Source organism: Monodelphis domestica, chromosome 6, assembly GCF_027887165.1.
Source record: "Monodelphis domestica isolate mMonDom1 chromosome 6, mMonDom1.pri, whole genome shotgun sequence".
Lineage (NCBI taxonomy): Eukaryota > Metazoa > Chordata > Mammalia > Didelphimorphia > Didelphidae > Monodelphis > Monodelphis domestica.
The window spans coordinates 251,318,850-251,336,311 of NC_077232.1; the positions used below are offsets into that span (position 1 = coordinate 251,318,850).

Here is a 17,462-nt window from a genome sequence, read left to right on the forward strand (position 1 = left end):
ATTATAGCCAGGAACGGAATCATTTTATGTGTTTTCAATACATTTCGACTGCTAAAGACATGAATGATTATGAAAGAAATATGCCTTGAGAAACAGAAAATCTATGGAGTTCTAAAATACAGAAGAAAGTGAGAAAATTTGGCATTTTGGAGGAAAATATATTTTAAATGGTTAAACTAAAGCCTGATACAAACGTGGAAATATTAGGAATGAATAGGAAATAGTGGTGAACAGAAATTATCTTGTAACATAATAGTATAAAGTGATACACTTACTGGCTGTGTGTCTCTGGACAAGCCACTTGACCGTATTTGCTTTCACACTTGAAGATCATGAATAAACTTCGATTATCTTGTGATCTTAGATTTCCTCTTCTCCATACTGGCTGTATACCAGTTACAGCGACACACCCAGGTTTTAAAAACTATAAAAACAACTATTTATGATTCAAATATAGCTTTACAAAACAGAAAACTTTACTAGTTCAAATAGAAGTAAAACTAAATTCAGGGCTGGACTTGGAGTCAGGAAGACTCATCTTTGTGAGTTCAAATCTAGCCTCAGAATTTATTAGCTTTGTGACCCTAGTCAAGCCACTTAACCTATTTGCCTTAGTTTCCTCATCTGTAAAATGAGCTGGAGAAGGAAATGGCAAACCACACTAGTGGTTTAACTGTGGTAGTATCCTCCCCACCAAAAAAAAACCCCAAACAAAACATGGATAGTTATGGTTCATGGGGACAAGAGTTGGATGTGACTGAACAACAACGATATAGTTATTTCAGGAGTCAGGAAGAACTGAGTTCAAATCTGGATTCTTTCTGTGTGAGGCACTTACTATATGACCTTGGGTAAGTCACTTAATCCTATTTGCCTCAGTTTCCTCATTCTTAAAATGAGCTGGAAAAGCAAATGGTTAACCACTCCAACATCTTTGCCAAGAAACCTAGAGGTGAGTCTGACACATTAGCTGGGCAACTATAAGTAAGTCATTTAATTCATTATCTCCTATCCTAAACTCACTCCAAACTCACTCCCTTTCCTAATTTTCTGATTTCTGTTGAAGTATCTAGCATATCTCCAATTTCCCAGAATGATAGTGGGAGACATTGACCTACACTCTTCCCTCTTTCTCTCACCCCTCATAACCAGTAAGATGCTCAGATCCCTCAAAATCTCTCTCATCCGTCACCACTCGCAGGTTCACTATGCTAGGAGGAATCTTCAGCCTCTCCCAATAGTATTGCTGTTTCCAGTCCCCCTAGTGCCCTTTGCCATGTATCTGCCAAGGTGATATTTCTAAATCATGGATTTCCCTTGCTCAAAAGTCTGCAATGCTTCCTTCTTGCCTCCAGAATAAAACACAAATTTCCCCATTTAATGATAAAACTCTTTACAGTCTGGCTTCAGTCTACTTTTCCATTAATAATTTTCTTTGATATATTCTGCATTCTAGCTTAATGGATTTTTTTCTGTGCTCTCATGTGATATTCTATTTCCTGTTCTGTGCCTTTAGACAGACTAACTCTCCCCTTGTACCCCTTTGCTGGCACCTCCTACAGGAACCCTATCCTAATCTCCTCATTTCTGGTACCATTACACCTCTCCCAAATAATTTTGTTTCTGCTTTGTGTATATTTTAATTTACTTTTTGAGTGTACATATCGTTTTTCCTTAATAGGACATAAGTTTGTCGAGGGTAGACTCTTTCAGGGTTGGTTGGTTGGTTGGTTTGCTTGTTTTGTCTTTGTATGCAAGGGCATACAAATTTGGTTCTCAGATACTTATTAGCTGTATGACCTTGGGCAAGTCATTTAGCCTTGTTTGCCTCAATTTCCTTATCTGTAAAATGAGTTGGAGAAGAAAATGGCAAATTGTATCTTTGCCAAGAAAACTCCAGAGTATGAAACACTGCAAAATGACTGAAAAACAGCAAATCAAAAGCAACAGTGCATTAGATGCTTCCTCAGAATGAAATTACTTAACCTCTTACTGTTCTCAAGCAACTCTCTAGGAATTCTCTACACATGAGAACAAAAGTATTAGTCTTACACGCTCTGGAAACACCATAGTACCATAAGGTGTTTTTTTTTCCTTTCCAGGCAGACAGCCATCCCCAGTAAAGATCCAATATCATAATGATAATAGCAAACAGCAATAATGTTTTATATTGTTGTTAGGTTAAAAAGCACTTTAAAAATATTTGATTTGATTCTCACAGTAAACCGGAGATGTAAAAGGTGCTGTAATTATCTACATCTTAAAACTGAGGCAGACTGAAGTTAAGTGACTTGCTCAGGGTCATAAAACTTATCAGATTTTGGATTTGAACTCTGGTCTTCCTAACTCTTAGTCCAGTGCTATAAGCATTGTACCGCTTTGCTGCCTCCATTTTAAAAAGAAGTAAACAATTTATACAATTTACTTTTCATTAGTTAATCAGCAGCATGCACGGATTGGCACTGGTTCCTATATTTCAGTGCTGTGGTCAGTTGCATATAAATCATTATCCTTGTTCCAAGTTGGTACTGCAAGCAGATATTGTGCTCATTTCTATAGATATTTTTAGGGGAAGAAGAGCAGGAACCATGGAAGAATAGCTTTCTAAATGTAAGAATTCCTTTCTAAACTATGCCTATTTGTAGTTACCTGGAAAGGTTATTAGTATTTGAACTTTGGGAGCATTCTCAATTGCGTCAAAGCCTTTGTTCGAGTGAACAAACCAAACCCAAAAGACAGAATTCTGTTGTCCTTGTTTTGAAGGCTCTAGTAATCAAATGGAGGGAGAAACAAGATAAATACAAAAAGATGCAGGATGACATGTATTGTAACTGTGTTATAGACTGGTTGGGAGATAGCCGCAGTGATCTTGAGGGGACACTTTGTAACTCTGGACACCATTGTAAAAGAATGCATCAAAGAAGAATGGAAAGGCTGTTCCAAGCAGGTAGACCATTATATATGAAAGTTCTGAGCCCTATAAAAGGGACTGAGAGAGACAAACACACTGTGGTATAATCGAACGTAATGGACTTCTCCATTAGTGGCAGTGTAATGTCCCTGAATAATCTGCAGGGATCTAGGAGAAAAAACACTATCTATAAGCAGAGGACAAACTGTGGGAGTAGAAACACCGAGGAAAAGCAACTGCCTGACTACAGTGGCTGAGGGGACATGGCAGAGGAGAGACTCTAAACGAACACTCTAATGCAAATATTAACAACATGGCAATGGGTTTGAATCAAGAACACATGTGATACCCAGTGGAATCACGCGTCGGCTACGGGGGGTGGGGGGAAGGAAAAGAAAATGATCTTTGTCTTTAATGAATAATGCATGGAAATGATAAAATAAAATACTATAAAATTTAAAAAAAAGGACTGAGAGTGTCCTATACAGGGATTAGATATAAAATTGGTAATTGTGGGAGAAATGGTGTTTTCTGAGATTAATGAGAGAATTAGGGGGGGAATAAGATGGATTTAGGTAGTACTATTATTAGGTTTCCATAAGACATGATAAAGTAGTCCCTGTATGTACAAGGAATATGATATTAGAATGGATGGCCATAATTAATGTATAATTATGGGGAAATGATTAAACTGTAGCATGGCAAAGTGTTAAAAAAGAAGTGTCAAACAATAAGTTCCTCTTGAGTGTGGCCAGAACCAAATAAAAATGTAATTAGAAAATATTTAGAGGCAGGTAGATAGCACAGTGAATAGAACACCAGCACTGGAGTCTGTAGGACCTGGGTTCAAGTCTGCCTTTAGAAACTTTCTAGCTGTATGACCTTGCCAGCGTTTCTGTTTTAGAAATGATACTAGCAGAGAAGGTGAGAGTTTAATATGCATGTATATATAAATAAATAAAAATATACTAGAATATGAATAATATTAATAGATGGTTTTCTAAGTCAAAATATGGCCTGAAGGCATTCTTGTGTAGAGTTTAGCAGAACTGTTTCTATTTGAGTTTGATGCCACTGGTAGAAAGGATATTTGATTTGGAGACAAAAGGTCAGGCTACTTTTAGACCTTGGCTTTACTTCTTGTTTTTGTGATGTTGGGCAAGTCACCTAACTGCTATGGACATCAGTTTCCTAATCTGTAAAATGAGATGTTTGAAGAAGAGGGAGAGGTGGAGTGATACCAGATAATGGAATTTCAATGTGAGACATTCAATTGTAGGTGATGGCAAGATGAAGGATAGGATCATCTCTATGTATAGTTGAAGTTAAGTTGAGGAGTAGCACATAAGAAATGAGTAAGTTGAGAAATTAGAAGATTAGGGTGTTTGGTAAAGTATCATTATGTTTATTGAAATGCTTTAGAATCAAGGAAGGAGTTAGGAAGGAGAGAAAGCCTGTGAGCCAGGCACTGAACTCATTGAGGAAAGAAAAAAGAATGTCCTGTAGATCAGCGGACAATAGATCAACAGATTGAACGAGTCTCAAAGAAGGAGAGATTACTGAGTAATGATGGTAGAAGGGAAGTTGGGAAGTGGCCGTAGGGAGGATGGAATATTCCAACTCCCCTTTCTTGATGAGTGAATTGAGGAGAATGAGTGAATGGGCAATCAATACTGGAAAGGAAGGCTATGCCATCAAAAGATAACCAGTTCTTAGTGAAAGCCAGAAGATGTAAGAAATGAGAAAGTAAAAAACTTAAACCAAAAGATAGCTTGTAACCTATGGAGCAGGATGTACAGTGGAAGGAATGGGTAGATTTAGAATTGAACATGAGTTAGGGAATAAAGGGTTGAGAGAGATGACAATAACGAAGCTAACAACAGAGGTTAGAGAACAGTCAGGAATTCAGAATCACTGAAATGGAGAGGAAATGACTGGATGGGATTTTGTTAATCACTGAAGAATGAGTTCAGGTAAGTTATCAACAGCCTTAGAGGTTTGCACTCAGGATAGAATACTCACAAGGCATTAGGCTCTAAATCTTATGATCCCTACAAATGAAACAAGTTATATTAAAACTAAAGTTTAAGAGAGTTCCATGGCATCACAAAATATACTTATGTTAGAATCATTTTTTATACTAGGCCCTTCAGAAGTATAATTTCTCCTTGCTTCTAATAGCAAGAAATGTTGGACTAACATGATGGATAACTGCTGCTGCAGTGCTGCAGGATCTTCTCTTACCATGGCTGCCATTTTGTTCAAATAGCTAACAAAGGGCTTCTTCATCATGAGTAGAAGCTCAGCAGGCTGAGATAAAGTAAAATATACTAAATATTGCTTTCCCAGACTTTAAAGATATAGAATAATCCAGCGATCAATTTAGTCATCTAAGTTCCCCACCATGGAAAATTTTGATCTGGATATTCTATTAATATTCTTCTCAAATTAAAAGACTGGTTTCCTAAATTTACATTAAAATGTTCTGAGATATTTATTCCATTTAATACTGATAGAATTAATGCTAAGGAAATATTTTCTAAAAGTCACAGCTTTAGAAGTGTTAAATGATTAATTCTCATGATAGTTGAACAAGGAAAAGGTATGAAAAGAGAAAAAAACCATGATGAATCTCACAACTTTAAAAAGGGGTTAAGATGTATTGGCAGCCACTAATCTATGGATTTATTTAGTCGTCTTTTTGAAATCTTTGAGGATCAGCACATATAATGAGGGCATCTTTAATGAAAATATAAAAAAGTAAGAGGTAGACTTCCATCAGCTATATTCTATAGGAGACCATGTCTTGACAAATACAAAATTGTCTAAGATATAGGTAAAGAGAATATAAAGATCATAATGTACTTTGTATGTACAACATCCCTTCCACATAACAGTTTTGATATATCTTGGATCAGCATAAGAAATTAAATGGAAATCTTTTTGGAGTTTTGCAGAAGCCACAGATGACACATAAAGGCTAACCGATGATCCAGAAAAGTTTAGAAACTCAGAAATGCATTCTTAAACCAAAATTTAGAGTAATATACTATAAACACTCCATAGGAGAACAAGAAAAAAACAGATGAGTTCTCTGATATGAAGGGAGGACCAAAAATTTTTACTTAGATGTTCCAGATCATGTGGGCACCATGCTCCTGAGTCCTGCAATATGGCATGGATAACTTCTACACACACAAATATGTACACACATATGTATCTATGTGCAATTTGATTTAGTAGAGCAAAATGTATTCTTAAAGACTCTTTTTTGGTAGCTCAGTGGATATAGAACCAGGCCTGGAGACAGGTGGTCCAGAGTTCAAATTTGGCTTCAGTTTCCAGCTCTGTGACCATGAATAAGTCACTCAACCCCAATTGCCTAGCCCTTACCACTCTTCTACCTTGAAACTGATATTAGTATCAATTATAAGACAGAAGGAAAGGGTTTTTTAAAAAGACTCTTCTTCAACAATCTGTTTCCCATGCATATGTTAAGATCATTCAATATTTTTTGATGGAGAACCAACAGAGAAATTTTAAATAAGCCTTTAATTTAGGGCCAATATTAAGTGAAGTATACAATATGGGGTGTGCTAACCAAAGATACATACCACTGTTAAGGAAGATGTCTTGTGCAGATGACATATTGAAGCAAGATTTTATATAGTGAGGTCCTCCAGATGAATGTATAGATGATATTCCCCAGAATACTACCTTATGCTAAAATCAGTCAAAACAATTTCGACTAACAATCCAAATAGAGAAAACAAAGTGAACTAAATTCTAGAGTATGGTTGGCACTTGGATGGATAGTCTATTGACTGAACTGGCCCAACAATAGATAACATTTTAGACAGTCACTAAAGATTGACATTAAGCTTGATCTAAGGATTGGGATCAGGGGATGAAAGTGAGCTGAATTGCTTTTGAAAAACTGCAACACTCAATAATGACAAGTTGCTCCCATATTAAATACCATTAAACTATAGCATAAATGGCTGCAATTCTGTGAATGGCTCATCTCTAAAAAATCAAGATTTCAGGTAACTCATTGATCAATGGAGGATCATGTCTCTACATGAAGGATGTAGCCCATCACCAAGGATGATTTAAGGAAAAGGTGGCATAATAAAAGATATCATGCAGGACATTATATCAGTGGAAAAGAAAGGGGCATGCATCCAGCTGGATGACTCAAGTACTACAGTGGTACCCCAGTGTAAATAATAAGATGAACACCTCTAGAATATTGAGTAGATATTTAGTGGAGGTTTGAAGTGAGAAAAGAGGAAGTGTGAATGAGTTGCAATCTGTGGCTTTATAAGGTGTATCCACTTTGAAACTGCAAATCCATCAAATTACTAGTGGTTTTTAGGGTGGCCTAAAATCTTAAAAGTTATAGGAAAATATTACATAATTTATATCAACTCTATGCCTCTATACATTATTTCCTTTTCCAATTAACTGATTTTCCTCTTTCTCCTCAGTTGTAAAGGGTAAAAAAGGGCAATGAATTTAAATAATGGGCTTCTTGACTCAAAAGAATCCCCTTTAATAAAAAGAACACATAGATTTTCCCTGGTTAAGCAGTGTATAAATCAGTGCACACAACCAAACTAAATTATACTGCTATATAATATCTTGCATTAACACTTTACCTTGAGTCAACTTTTCCTTGAGAAAATTTACCAAGAGTACAGATTATATTTGTTTAACACACACAGATCTATAAGGCTCACCCACAGTGACTTAACAATTCCATTTATATGTAAAAATGAAACTGGGATATTTTTACATTTTATAGGTTTTTTTAAACTGTTGAAATATTTCTGTTATTTGATCAGGTTTCATTTAAATTTCCTTTTTCTTTTGTTTGGCTCAATAAAAAAACGATCTCAGTAATACATACTATGAACACTTTCCCCAAGTTTCCTACTGCATTAAATTTATAGGCAGTGTTGACTCCCAATCTGAAGTGTGTTTATTTTTCTTCCATAAGCAGTAGACCTACTTTTCTTTTTTTGAGGCAAGAGTTTTTCAATTTCCCTGTTTTTATAGAACTTCTGTACTTCAGCTTTCAATAAGTTATTGAGTTTCAGTTTATTTGAAACTGTCCTGTCTGTTCCCCTATTTCCCAGCACTACCAACTTACGTATGTAAGATTAGTACTTCTTCACTGCCCACCTTCCCACATGTCTCACCCCTTCTCCTCATGGATATGAAGAAAAGAAAAGAATGTCAATTGTGATATATGTGTGTGTTTATACATGCCCATATATACATTTATGTATATTATGTATTTTTTGCATTCCAAGTTGGAATTAATTTTCTCATGGAAATATTTTTATGAATAGTGGTTAGGTTTTACAGTAAAATATGACTCAAACAATAGGACTGTAGTAGTAGCAGAAAGAGCATTACAGCTGAAGTCAGAGGACCTGACTTTGAATTTTAATTCTACAAGTTATTGCCAATATGAACTTAGTCAAGTCATTTCCCCCATCTTGACCTTGCTTTTTCTCATTTGTTAACTTAGAAGGCTGGACTAGATAATCTCCAGAGTCTCTTCTGGCTTCAAATCTATGATCCTCTGATGAATCTGTATTTACACAAAGGATCTGAGGCTTTATCAACATGAGGAGCTGATGTAGTGGATTTGGGAGTTGCTTAGGCTATAAAGCTTAGTAAGGCATGCTAAGATAAGTGTACGTAGTGTGAAGGGAAGGATTTGAACATTGGTCTTTCTGACTCCCAGCTCCATCACCCTACCTATTATGTCATCAAAGTCAATTTCAGTCTGTAATTACTCTCCAACTTCTGCCTGACATAGGATAAGCTCAAACAGACTATCCATTGGATAGCTTACTGTATTACTTTAACCAGAAGGTTAAATAGGATTTTATAGGCTGGTGGCCTTTAATGTAGCATTTGTTCCATAAGTTATAGGAGAATGTCATATGAATTATATGAAGTCTATACTGCTATACATTTTCCAAGTTAAATTGATTTTCCTAGTTCTCTTTAGTTTTAAGATATTAAAAAATAGGCTACCATATGCCAAAGAACTCTCATTCATAAAATGAATACATAGAAAGTTAGCCAATGTGTAAATCCATACATGCATCCCAATTAAATGAAACCATGATTTTGGGAGGGAACTCAATTATATTTCATGACACTGACTTTATGGGGAAATATATTCCATGTTCTGCAAGATAAATCAAACAAACCAACTTTTATCCATACATTTAAACAAGTGTCTAATTGATTTGACATTGTATTTACTATCTAACCAGTCTTCATTACCACTTGACCTTTTGTTTACTTTTTTATGTGAAAAGAAAAATGTCTCATCTATATCTATATCCCACCATAGATTAGCACAAGGTCAGGAAGTGTTTACATGGAGGAGTAGTTTTGGGGGTCTTCAGAGGGGACTAGTAACTCTGGTGCAAGGGCTTGCTGAGCCTTTTTCAGGGGTTCTTGTCCATTTGTCAACTCAACTCTAACCTGGACACATCCCAGTAAAGTCATCTCCGCAGATAGGCTAAACCAAGTTGAGGGAAAGACAGGTACATTAGTGAGATAAGAGAATGTCCATCTCAAGAATGTGAAGACTTCCCCTGATGTGGAATAGTAGGTGGATGAGGACAGTTTGTTGCAATAGCCATGACGGTGACTGAAGTAGGCACTGTGGAGCACTTGGAGCTTGGTCACACATCAAAGAACCCAAGGTCATCCCCTGCATCCTGAGCCACACTAATTGTCTTTGACTTTGATCTTTCCACCTGACTTTAATGTCTTGAGAAGAGAAAGTGAGGCTGATGACTTTTTGCAGCTCTGCCTCACTGAAATCTAATTCACTCTTGAGTCAAGACTTCACCCCATGATGTCACTGGTCTTCAAAAGTGAAGGAGGAACAACAACATGGGGAAAGGTATAAGCTTGCTTTAAAAAAATTTTTTAAAATATCTGTGTAAAGCCTTTTGCAAAACCAAGACTGGTTTTCTAATAAGGTCCATGCACTGAAATTTGCATCCAGTGCTTTTATTACCTTATACTTTATAATGAGTGAGTGACTCACATGCTGAAAAGAGTCCTACAAAGGTTTTCAGAAGAAGTCTAGGACTCCCTTCCTAAGGGAACAAAAGCATTTGAATACATATGTATATGGAGGACTTCATCTACACTATAAAGTAAGCTTAAAAACTTACTTTAACTCAAAGTATTACAGTATGTAACCATGTTACTCCTCTATTCAATAAACTCCAGTGAGTTCCTGTAGCCTCCAAAATCAAGTATGAAATGCTCTGTTTGGCATTCAAAGCCCTTCATAATCTAGCCCCTTTCCACCTATCCATTCTTCTCATACCTTACCCCCTCCCCAACATGTACACACATATTTTGATTCAGTGACATTGACCTCTTGGTTGTTCCAGGAAAAAGACATTTCATCTCTAGGTCCCAGGCATTTTCGTTGGCTTTCCCTTTCTTCTTCCTCTCTCATTCCTGACCTCTTTGGCTTCCTTTAAGTCCCAAGTAAAATCTCACCTTGTACAGGAAGCCTTGCCCAGAACCTCTTAATTCCAGTGCCTTCCTTTGTGAATTATTTCCCATTTATTGAGTATATACACTTGGTATAGATTTGTTTTGATGTCTCCTCCACTGGACCTCAAATTCTTTGAAGGTAGAGACTGCTTTTGCCCTCCCAGACTTTAGCACAGTGCCTGGCATGTTCAGTTGTGTCTAACTTTTTGGCCATATGCACCATAACATGCCAATATTACCCATGGAGTTTCTTGGCAAAGATACTGGTTTGCCACTTCCTTCTTCAGTGGGTTAAGGCAAACAAAAGTTAAGTGCCTTGCTCAGGGTCATATAGCTATTAAGTGCCTGAAGTTAGATTTGAACTCAGGAAAATGAGTTAGCCTGACTCCAGATCTGAGATGCCACCCAGCTGCTCCCCTGGAAGTTATCTGAAAGGGGAAGGCAGGGGAGTGTGTTCCAAAGAAGGGTCATATCTAGTGTTAATTAACTCTTATTTCATAATAGTAATTATTAATTGATTAGCTAGTAATAGAACAGGATAAACACCAGCTTGAAAAATTTGTTTTCCTTAAGCATACCCAACATTCCCTCCCTTATAATCTTATGTGCAATAATAATTTGCAAAGCAATTTTTTAAAAAAGATAGTAAGAAGCTAAATTTTAACCATAATCATTATCAGTTACCCAAATCCTATACAAATTAATGAGGTTTATTATTTTTTCCAACATGAGTTAATGGGTTAATAAGGTGGCCTGACTGACATTGGGAATTTAAGCAACAATGTTCTTTGCAAGAGGCATAGGATGCTTAGAAAATTAATAATTTAAGTAAGAGAAATATCTGATTGGAATTACCCGAAAGTAAGAGAACATAGTTCTTGAGCAGGGAAGTGACATGATTAAAACAGTGTTTAAGTTAAATTATTCTGGCCACTGGCTTCGGGATGAATTATACTGAAGAGAAACTGGAAGCAGGAAGATGAACCAGGAGAACATTGCCATAAATCTTGAAATCAGAGAGATGAGCTCTTCCGCTGGTCTTAAACTTAAATTTTCTATCTGTTATACTTATAGTTTCTAGTCAATGATTGCTACAGTATCTAAAGAAAACCCTTGTTTCTCTTTACAAAGATCTGTTTAGCTGATTATGCAGGCCTTTGAAAAATAGAAGCAAAATGTCATTCATCTATGGTAGAGAGAAGGATAAATTCTAAGCAGCGCAGTCTGGAGATCTGAATTCCAAGAGCTTCTCAACTCAGTTTCATGAATTAGAAACTAAGGCCTTGAGAGGATGTTCCTTTCCCAGAATCACATAGAAAAGTTATTGACAGAGATAAAACTAAATAGTTTTTTTTTCATTTTAAATTCATTGTCTGGACTATGTTCATAGCTAGGAAAATGGAGAAGCATATTTAAAATGTTGATGGAAAAATAGTGATGGAAGAAATAACAAGTAAGATATAGTGGGGGAAGTAAAACGCCGAGAATAAAGAGTGCTAAATAAATTACATAGAATAGGTAAAAAACAGAAAAAAATAAGTGTTAGAATAAGATAAAGTTAGGAAAACTAAGCACAAGCAACCATAATGATAATAAAATGACAAAACTGTGATTATATCAATGGATGGAGAAAATCCTTTTTACAAAATTCAACATCTCTTCATATTATAAACAAAAAGCATAGGAACAAGTGGAGTTTTTCTTTAAATAATATCTGTCTAAAACCAAGAACAAAAAGAAAAAACAAGAAGGAGGAAAAGGAGTTTGTATTTGTGTTTAAAATTAGTGTTTCTTCAAACAGAACCATATAATTATCAATAGAAGCAATTTATTGTTGATTTCCAGTATTACTTACTAGCCAAAGATCAAGTAATTATTTGACTCAATTCACAATCTGCAAACTCAATTCACAACTTGCAAACTCAATTCACAATTTTGCAAAACCTAATGGTAAAAAGGGGCATTTTAATATGCAGAAAAGTACATCTAAAATCAAAAGTTAGCATTATTTGCCCAGGAGAATTGCCAAAAGTTTTTTTTTTTTTTTAGCCCATAGCTTCTGTCTTAGAATCAGCACTGTGTATTATTTCCAAGGCAGAAGAGCACTAAGGGGTAGGCAATGGGGGTTAAGTGACTAGCCAAGTTCACAAAGCAAGAAAATATTTGAGACCAGATTTGAACCTAGAACCTCTTGTCTCTAGGCCAGGTTCTTAATCCCATTGAGCCGCCTAACTGCCTCCATCAGAAGTTTTTCTTGTAGATGTTAGAAACAAAACCAAAAAAAATTCTTAAACAAGCTCTTTTTAACAGGTTTTGAAATCAAATTTGGAAGGATGATTCTTTAGCAATACATTGAAATTAATCTTATCTGGCTCTCTTTGATGCTGATTGTTATTTTCTGAGATTGTAGGAAGATAGAGCCATCGGAAAAATGGCCCACATTGGAGTTGATGCTATGATTTTGTCTATAAACAAGAGGCTTCATTCTTTCCTCTAGTCTGCCCCTGTCCTGTGAGCAATAATGAAGAAGGTTTTGATATGTTTTATGCTTGGCCCCAAGAGTCAGAAGTAGAAGTTGCAGAGTTGCAGATTCAGGGTTGAGATGGAAGCCCTCCTAAAACCTGCTTCTTCACACTGAGAGTTTTCCTCAGGGGGAATGGGGTGCTCCTTGATGCTCTATCCTGGGTTATCTCTCATTAAGCATCTTCAGGGAGGGATTAGATTCCTTTCAGCAACATAAAGGAGAAGACTTGGTCAGATACAGGTTGATTCTGTGAAAGATGTGTTGGCAACTTCCCAGAAGCTCAGGATAGGTTCTTTGAAAGGAGGGCCACTTTTGAGCCTGACAATCAATGATGCTTGCTCTTAGAGATATGTTATTACATCCTACTGCTTTAAATTACTATGGCAGTTGCATGTCACTGACCACTATAGGGAGTTATTTTTTTAATTTAATAACAAAATTTCATGCAAGTTTTCCAAGATTATATGATACATGTTGTCTCCCTCCCATCTTTTCTCTCTCCTCCCAGAGCTGATGAGCAATTCAATCTGGGTTATACATATAATATCATGCAAAATATGTTTCCATACTGTTCATTTCTGTAAGTGATTAATCTTATAAAACCAAAACCCCCAATCCTATACCCAAATAAACAAGTTATAAATGATATGTTTTCATCTGTGTTCCCACTTCAATTGTTCTTTCTCTGGAGGTAGATAGCATTCTTTGTCCCTCAGAATTATCTTGGATCATTGTATTGCTGTTAATCACAAAGCCTATCACATTTGATACATCCACAATATTTCAGTTACTATGGATAATGTTCTCCGGGTTTTAGGGAGGTATTTATTTATTTATTTTTTGAAAAAAAATTTTAGTCCATTTAGAACATTGTTCCTTGGTTACAAGAATCATATTCTTTCCCTCCCCTTTCCCTCTGTTAGGCAACAAAGAGACAAAACTATCACTCTCTAGCGAGTGATACATAGTATATGGTAATATATAGATCTATAGAACTGATATGATAGTATATACTTGGAGATCCCTAGAGTATCAACAAAAAAATTGTCCATTTTTGTAAGATTTCAGAATACAAAATAAGCCTACAAATCATCAGCATTTCTATGCATTACTCACAAAATGCAGCAGGAAGACAGAGAAATTCCATTTAAAATAAATGTAGACAGTATGAAATATTTGAGGCTCTAATGGTCAAGACATACACAAGAATTATATGAATTGTATTACAATATGTTTCATATAAATAAAGACAGCCCGTTGATTGTAGAAATGTCAATTGCTCATGAGTAGCTCAAACCAACTGACAATAATGAAAAATTAATTTACTTATTCAGTGTCATACCAGCCAACTTACCAAAAATTAGTTTATAGCCAGAAAAATAATAAAATTCTTTTGGAGGAACAAAAGGTCAATAATATCAAGGGAATCACTGAAAAAAATGTATGAAGGGAGGGGTACTAGCAGTTTTAGATCTCAAACTACATTACACAGCAGGAATCATCAGAACAATTTATTACTGGATACCAAGTATAATGACTTGCAAATTCAGCCCATAAACATCTAATCCTACCATTGAGGATTCTTTGGTTTTTTAAAATATATATATAGTTTGATTTAAGGTGTTTCAGTTCATTACTTAGAGGCACAAAGAAAAATGTAACAGAAGGAAGAAATATACCAGCAATGGGTAATTTTGAATTTTTTTAGCAGAATACCATAGGTAAAGCCATCTAAGTTGACTGTAAGGTCTCTAAGCACTATAATCCTCACAGAAAAGGCACATCCATATAACTTGGAGACATAATAAAACAAGGAGCTATACTCATGACCTGTTTAAAAAATGGAAAAAGAAAGTCAGGAGATGTTGCCTGGTTTGCATTTATAGGAATCTAAGCAACTATAAAATATATTTCATAGTTGATATTTATGGAGATACTACTAGAAAGTAGTAACCCAATTTGATATGAAACCTTTGCATTATAAAATAAAAATGCAATGTTCTTTCCAGGGTTTGCTTGCAAAAATAAACTGCACTTTTTGTTGCCAAAAGAAACTCCAATAGCAGCTATTCAATAGAACAAACTGAGACACAAGGAACCTTAAAAATAAACTGAACTAAAGATCATCTTTCCAAAGTAAAGTCATTTTTTTCTGTATCCATATTAGAGCTGCTGTAGTCCTCCCTCCCTATCCCAAATGTTAATGTAAATGTTGAGGGGGAAAACAAAGCCATCTCCATAGGAATTGAAAGGTTCAGAGCAGCCTGAATGTCATAATTCTGTGTTACTTAATGGGGGGGGGGAATGCAAGTTAGAGAAATTGGCACAAATACCATTAAGACAACTATCTGCCCATTCAGTTGTACCTCTTTCATTTGTGCACTTTTAAAATGACTTTTGAAAAACATGGGGAGTTTCGGGCAATCCTTTCTCTCTCTGGGTCCTTTCCTTCTTTCTCTGCCATATCATCGAAACTCCCCCCAACCTCTCTCCTCAGACTTCTAAAAATGAAAACTCTGTCCCTCACCTAGGCTCTCAGGAATGATCTGACTATAACAAGATGCCACATTTGAATAGTTTTTGTAGCATGCAGCTGCCCTATCCTTTTGCATGTGTTTTTAATTTTGTCTTAATCTTCTTGTGTATCACTATAGTGATCCCCATATTTCAGCTTTGCATTCCAACCCAATCTCTTACAGATCCCTGTAGGCTTATTGTGGGGGGAAGGAAGAAAGCGCATGTATGATCCAAGAAATTCAAACAACTTTTTTTTCTATAGGAAGCTGCTGAGTAGTCTGCATTTTTCTCAGTGGATAATAGACCTGTCACATTAAAGTGGTAATATATTCTATCCTAAATAAATCATGTAAGACTTAACAAAACATTATCATGCCCCAAATATTCATGCAATACACCTTCTCCTTTATATCTCAATGAAAACCACTGGTCATATTTTTCTTTGCCTTGACATATGAATGATTGTCAAATCTTAACATTAATATTTTGTTAGTATTATAATTGGTAGCATTAATATATAGCTAACAATGTAGAAAGAATTCATTGTGCTGAAAATACCTTGTATCTTTTCATTAGGACTTTAAAGGAAATATATGGCTATATATGTGGGCATTTCCATCATGCATATAACATCTTATACCATAATCCATATTTTTAGATTTCATGTGGTTTCTTTATGTGGTGACAATGATATGACACAGGGTCTTCTCAGAGTTCAGCCTTGACTCTGAATCCATTCCCAGTGAAATCAGGGAGGACACTTCCAATAGCAAAATGAAGCTAGTTCCCATCAAATGCATTTATTTGATTAAAAATGGTCTCCTTTTAACACATAACATTGAGGCAAGTTGGAGATGAGTAGGAGATTAGATTTCTAAGTGTCAGGAGGAGGCACATATGTATTAAACAGTAACATCATGTCCCAGTTTCTCCAAACTTTCTTAAGTGAAATGCAATTGTACTGAAATTCAGGGGTGCACTGGAGACAGCTCTTAGAAGATTGTTGAATTTCAAATGCAAGGATTTGCACCTCCAAATGATACAGATCAGGGATGATTGTCTAGATGGGAGGTTAAAAAACCCATCTTGCCAGCCACATGAGGTCCAAAACATTCCTGAATGAAACTAGAACCAGATTAAAATGTAGTCAGAAAATTTTAAAGGAAATAAAAAAGAAATAAATAAAAGAAATGAAAAAGAAAATTAAAAACTGTTAAATGTGTTTTTCTAAATCCATCCACGATCTGTAGGAATCCTTATTGTATGGATTAGTGGCCCATCTCTATTTCAGTTTGACACCATTTGTCTAGACTTAAGAATGTGATGGAGAAAATGTTAATAATGAAAATTAAATTTTAAAGTGTGTCACAGGGGCCCCCCTTTCCTGGAGCTAGTTGTTAAACATTTATTAGTACCCTCCTAATTGGATGGGAAAGAGCCAAGAAGCCTAGAAGAATCAGAATCCTGTATGACTATGTGACTTTGGATACATCTCTTCTTGGGGCTTTGGTTTTCTCATCTGTAAATGATGAAGTTGAATTAAATGATTTCTCTAGTCCTGCTTGATCTATGGCTTTATGATCTTGTTTTATTTATTCCCAACAAGCTGCATATAGCTCAGCTTATGATGTCATATAGAAGGTATTTTATTTATAAGCTTTTAAAGTCTAGATAATAAACGAGCAAGGTGACGCAAACCTATAATCCCTGCTACTAGGGAGGCTGAAGTTGGTAGATCACTTGGGACTTCTGAGCTAGAGGGAAAATGAAAAATTCAACTAAACAGCCATGAATTGACTATTAAGCATTCAGTACATTTCTGTTGTGTAAATAGAAATTGTGTACCCCTGAACTACATTACCCAGCATTCCTTTCCTTTTTGTTCCCAAGGTGCATGATTACATTGTCTAGATAAAGGTGTATAACCCCGCTCTCACTCTTTTTTCTGAGGGTGCATTT

At 35.8% G+C, this 17,462-nt stretch overlaps 1 protein-coding gene across 1 annotated transcript in view; it reads left to right on the forward strand.

The window, feature by feature from the left end:
• Positions 1–17,462, forward strand: part of COL25A1 (collagen type XXV alpha 1 chain) — a 592,248-nt gene that overhangs the window by 358,239 nt on the left and 216,547 nt on the right. The window lies entirely within an intron of this gene.